Below are 6,447 nucleotides of genomic sequence, written 5' to 3' on the forward strand. Positions count from 1 at the left end.
TATCATGATGAAAAAAATAAAATAATTTAGAAAAGAATATTTATCTGAGAACCTTTCCATTTTTAGTTCCTCTGATCTCATGATTATCTTGATATTAAAGAAGTCATGATATTGAATCATAAGCAGCAGTTCATAGCATTTTTTACCTAAAAGTCTCAAATAACTGTGGCAAAAAAATCATATACATTTGCTGTAAGTTATAAAATAACTTGAATTTCTCAAGATTTTACTGGCAGATCTAAAAAGACAAAAATATTTACCACAAAACATGTGGTCCTCAACTTTACTTCAATGACTAATACACTTACTTAAGAAAAAAGAAGCTACGGCTACAGCGTAGTTTTGTTTTGTTTTGTTTTGTTCCTGTCCCTTTCCTGATTTCAAGATGTCTAAACAAGGCCGTGGCAGGTCCTCCAGTGTGAAATTCTGGATTTCCCTATCTTCCCATAGGAGCCACGACCAACTGTACTGACAACACAAGAGTCAAAAATCTGTGTATCATCTCTGTGACAGGGATTGAGGACAACTGAACAGACTTCCTGTTGCTGGTATGAGTGACAGGGTGATGGCCATAGTGAAGAAAGGCAAACCAGAGCTCAGAAAGAAGGTATATCCAGCAGCGGTAATTCAACAACAAAAGTCATACCAGAGAAAAGATGGCCTGTTTCTCTATTTTGAAGAAAGCGAGGGATAGTAAGCATTAAAGAAGAAATGAAAAGTTCTGCTATCATGGGATGAGTTGCAAAGGAGTGTGTAGACTTTTGGCCCAACCTTTCATCCAATGCTGGCTGCATTGCATGATTCTTTGATATATTTGTCAAAAGAAAAAAAAATTGGGGGCGCCTGGGTGGCTCAGTCGGTTGAGTGTCTGACTTAGTCTCAGGTCATGATCTCACCGTTTGCAGGTTCAAGTCCCACCTCTGGGACAGCTCAGAGCCTGAAGCCTGCTTCAGATTCTCTGTCTCCCTCTCTGTCTGCCCCTCCCTTGCTTGCGCGCTCTCTTGCGCTCTCTCTCTCTCAAAAAGAAATAAACTTTAAAAAAATTAAAAATTATTTCCCCCCACCCCCAAAATAGAAATTAAAAAAATTTTAAAGGTACAAAACTTATTGACTACATGAATATACTCACATGAAAAAAACCATACCTCATTTTCTGACGTGTAGATTTTAGGTCATCCTTTGTGAGGTTTCAACTTTATATTCTTTTTTTTTTTTTTAATTTTTTTTCAACGTTTATTTATTTTTGGGACAGAGAGAGACAGAGCATGAACGGGGGAGGGGCAGAGAGAGAGGGAGACACAGAATGGGAAACAGGCTCCAGGCTCTGAGCCATCAGCCCAGAGCCCGACGCGGGGCTCGAACTCACGGACCGCGAGATAGTGACCTGGCTGAAGTCGGACGCTCAACCGACTGCGCCACCCAGGCGCCCCTCAACTTTATATTCTAAAGTAGTAGAACGCTTCCATGTATATTTTTCACAGTATAATTATTAACTTTTTAAAAGTTTAAAATTATGTTCAAATATATTTTAATTACATTATTTTATATTGTATAATAGTTATAAAAATAGCACAGAATAAATAACAAGCACTGAAGTCATATGTAGGTCACAATTATTTTAAAACTAGTATAGAACAATAGTAGATCATAAAAATTCAATTTGATCCTAATTTATTGAAAACAGTTGAGATCTTAATTATTCACTGTGCTTCATAAAACTCAAGGTATGTTTAATATAGGTCAGGTATGCCTTGAAATCTAAAGAAACAAAACAGAGTCATATAAAAAGGAGAAACTTGACTGAGGGCTAAGCAAAATCTTAGGAAAAAAAAAGGGAAGGGAACTAAGTTTACTGTACATACATGTTTTTTGGTCCTATGTTTCCTGTGAACACAAGAAAGTCAACATGTAAAAGAGAAAGTAACTAAGTTGACAGTGAAGCCAATAAATACCATTATTAAACTCCTGCTTAATTTAATTTTCAGAACACATGTAAATTTAAGATAGTTGTCAGTGAGAGGAAATATTTTGAGGGAGTTGCTTTTTTTTCCAAATTTTGTGGCAATAGAAGAAAAAGAGTAGTCGGAAATAAAGTGACACTTTGTTCTCACGTGGCTTATTGTGGAATTTTTATTTTCCAATGTTATTGTTTTCTGTCAGTTGGTATGCCAGAATAACCAGTAACTGAATAGCTGAATTCAGTTATTTATCCAGCAGAAAGATAGTGAATAAGGATCTCAAAGAGGTACCTATATGATAGCCAACACATGGAAAAACTGAAGTGTCCATCAATGGATAAATAAATGGATAAAAAAGATGTGACCTATAAAATGGAATGTTACTCAGCAATGAGAAAGAAAGAAGACTTGTCATTGTCACACAGTGCATGGAACCTGGGGGCATTATGGTTAGTGAAAGAAGCCAGACAGATAAAGACAAATACTGTGTGGTGTACTTACATGTGGAAGCTAAATGAAAACAGAGAGTAGAAAAGTAGATGCCAGGCACTGGAGAGTTGGGAAAATAGGGAGGGTTTGGTAAAAGGGTATAAACTTTCAGCTATCACATGAATAAGGTCGGAGGATCTGATGTATAACATAGTAACCATAGTTGATATTATTGGGCTGTATGATTGAAATTTGCTAAGAGAGTAGAACTTAAATGTTCTCACACATGTGAAGAAGATAAATATGTGAGGAATCCTTTCATGATGTATACATATATCAAATTACCACAGTGTATAACTTAAATATCTTACAATTTTATTTGTCAATCTTACCTCATTGATGCTGAAAAAAAAGATTAGTGAACGGAGGCTGTGGACTAGGCAGAAAGAGGTTCATTAAGTGGGATGTGGGGTTAGCATGTGAAAGGAGAAACTGATGACTATATTAAGATGAATGCTGAGATATCTAGCCTAGTCAAATTCATAGAGAATGAAGGTAGGATGGGAGTTGCCAGAGGCCGGAAGGCAACAGGAATGGGGAGTTAGTATTTAATGAGTAAAGAATTACAATTTAGAAAGAAGGAAAAGATCTGCACAAGGATGGTGCTGATGGTTGCACAGCAATGTGATGTGCTTAATGCCTTAGAACTGTACATTTAAAATGTTTAAAATCCTGGAGTTTGTGTTATCTACAGCTTATCACAACTTTTAAAAATATAATATAAAAATTCAAAAGAAAGATGAATTGGTAATCCAGTAATTGGTGGTCCTACAACAGAGATGCTCTTAATATGATGTGATGAAAATGGCATTTACTTCTGCAATTTTTCTCCTAAAAAAAAAAACCAAGTCTAATCATGTGAAAAATATCAGAAACGCACAGACTGTGTGATATTCTACAAAATAGCTGACCATTCCTCAAAACTTTCATGAAAAATAAGGTTGTGAAACCGCTTCCACTGTACAGAAGTACAGACACCAGGACTCAAAGACAAATCCCTTTGTCCACTGCTCCACAAAAAGAATACACTCCTTCCTCTTACTTCTATTCAACCCAAGGGGAAAAGAGGACATGAAGCCAGGGGACAGGATCTAATACTCTTGTTTTCTTCCAGGTCTCCTACTTCCAAACTGCACTGGTCTGAGAAGTAGGAAAATTTGATTCTGCTTGATAATCTCTTATATTCTGTGAGATCTTTCTGTTCTAATGCCTAAAATAAGCCACTTGTGCTTAGAAGTCAAGAATTGCATGGTTTTTATTTGTCTCTTTTAATTCAGTTCTCCTAAAATAACTCCTCTAAATGCTATGATTAACTCCAATAGGGTAGCCAGTCCGGGGGAAAATTACTAGAGGAAATAAAGCAACTCTCTACTAGAGGAAAATAGACTACAATAATCTCATCATGTCAATAGCTTTCTCAAGAATATGTATGGCTTTCTCATTACCCATAAGTAATATCCACTTGTAATGTGATTTTCAAGGTTCTCCATTTTTCTAGACTGATCTCTAAATACACAGAAGAAATATACAATAAAACCTCACGTCTAAAATTGACTTATCCTCACAATGCTACCCAGCATGTTTACCCCTTCCTCCCTACCTCTACCTGTGCCATCTTCACAACCTGACATATCATCTTTGATATTAAGATCACTAAAATGGTAGGCAGCGAGATTAAGACTAGATCCACAAGCCAACCTGACTCCTGAGTTTGAAGCTTTTTCCTACATAGCATTCTGTATTGTTTTTCAGTCCTTCAAGTTTTTGGTAACTTTTGAAGACCAGATTCTAGGAAACTTTCCAAAGCCATATGGCCTTTTTCATTTTCCTGTCTATCTGTCTATCTCTCTCCCTTTCATGCTCTTGCTCTGACTCGTTTATTCTTTTGGTCTCCTTCTTTTACTGAAATACATAGAACGATTTCTGTTGTTCTTGCATCTGTAGCTGCCTTTCTCACCACTGTATGCAGACAATAAACAAAGACCGTAAGTTATATTAATATGAATCAAAGGCCTATGCCATTAGACTTTCATGGAGACTGATATGATACAAGATGAACAAATTTGCCCCCTACCCGTTTCTTCTCAATCCCAGTTCAGAATGTCAACTCAATACATTCTGCTTGCTTGCTTGCTTTTTCAGGTCCAAAGAGGTTTTTGGCTACCCAATGGAGATCCTAAGTGTTTGTTATAAAAGTTATTGTTTTAACTCTTCTAGTTATAGCTTAGCAATAGAAAAATTGCATTAATTTGTAACATAAAGATGCATAGCAGTTAGTGTTTTGTGAACATGAACATATCAGAGTGTAAGGGTTATGATCTTTATCTGTGTGCTCCAGAAAGTGTATGATAGTTGTCACGTTTGTTAGCACCAGCCTAGCGCAAGATTAATTCCCAGCATTCTCAGTAGCAACTATTCTCGTGTCATGAGTAGAGCCGAATTACTGATAGTTGATGAAATACTGTATGGCCCACATGTCAGAGACAGTCAGCTCTGCTCAGTAAATGACACAGCAAGTAATAGAATTCAATTAAGTTACTTTCTCATTGATATATTTAGTACAAGATTACAATTTCTTATTCATACTGCAGCAATGATGTAAGTATGACTTATGTCACTACAGTTTCTTGCCCAATATCCGTTTTGTCCTCTAGCCTTACTAATACAATGTTAATTTAGTTAGGGGCAAAAAAAGCATTGTTTTCCTGGCTCCTTTGCCTCTAAGGTTTGACCCATGACAAAGTTCTATCCAATGAGCTGTAATCAGAAATTAAATTGGAGTGGGGGGCACCATGAAAGTCTTTTTTTTTCTTGAAATAAGGAGACAAACACAACTGGCATGAGACTGATGACCTCCACCTTTTTTCCTGCAGTTTAGACTCTGATGTGAGGCAGCAGCTTGTGAGTGGGAGGAAGGAAGGAGCTTGGTTAATTCCGTTTTTGCAACATGGACCAATCATGAATGGCTTACTTCCAGATTTCTGTGTTATGTGAAAAAACAATTTGTTTAAGCTGGATAATTGAGTTCTTTCATCTGCAGCCAAACATAATCCCAATTACTATACTCTTTTCAAATAAAATCTAGTATATTCTAAGACAAGTAAGGTACAAGTGTCCTTTTAACCATGAAGACCTGATTTTAGGGGTATTGGTGGTTGTAACTTGTGTGGTAAAGTCTCCTACAGCTGTTACACTGGACAGCACCAAACTCTGACAAAGTCAAAGTCAAAGCCAATGTTACACTTCAGTAAATTTTCCATGCTCTATTGTTTGCCAAGATCTTCCAAATCTGAAATAAGAAGGGGGGAAATTCCCAGGAATAATTGAAATAATAAAACATTATTTGTTTGCTATTTATTTCTGGAACAGTGACTTATTCCAAGATTTGAAAAACTAAATGACTGGTCAGGTCATTCACCAAGAAAAAATAAAATAAATTCTAAATGCAAATAGCGAGCACGCTCAATCTCTCTCTCTCTCTCTCTCTCTCTCTCTCTATATATATATATATATATATATATATACATATATATATATACAAAAATACTTCTAGCATGTAGTTGTCTTAAATTTACTTGTGATATGAGGCCTGCATTTATGATTTAATTATCTGAAGCCTCTGAACGTTGAAGTAAATTTTGAAAAATAACATTTTACTCTTTTCTTTACACTGTAAATAATTTTCTCTCAAGCTTAGACACGTCTAAAACTTGTATTAATTAATTAGCAATAAATAAATCATTGAGAGTTTATTGTGTGTAGTAGATATTCCCTTAGCCACAGTTGGCTTCCACCAGCTTTTGAAGCCTGCTGTGCTCATCCCTTCCCAATTCTCGCTTCAGTGCCATCACATTTTCAGCTTGAAATCTGCTATACTGGGAATGCTTACACCAAAGAAATTGGCTAATGCTGCAAATCAATCCTGTGTGTGTGTGTGTGTGTGTGTGTGTGTGTGTGTGTGTGTGTGTGTTGGGGCAGGGCTACTCATTGTTAAGTACCA

General features: G+C 36.3%; 1 pseudogene; it reads left to right on the forward strand.

Moving 5' to 3' along the window:
- Positions 1-385: 385 nt before the first annotated feature.
- On the forward strand, positions 386-801 carry LOC105260584 (annotated as a pseudogene).
- The last annotated feature ends 5,646 nt before the right edge of the window (positions 802-6,447 follow it).

The sequence above is a fragment of the Felis catus genome, chromosome B2 (assembly GCF_018350175.1).
Source record: "Felis catus isolate Fca126 chromosome B2, F.catus_Fca126_mat1.0, whole genome shotgun sequence".
Classification (NCBI taxonomy): domain Eukaryota; kingdom Metazoa; phylum Chordata; class Mammalia; order Carnivora; family Felidae; genus Felis; species Felis catus.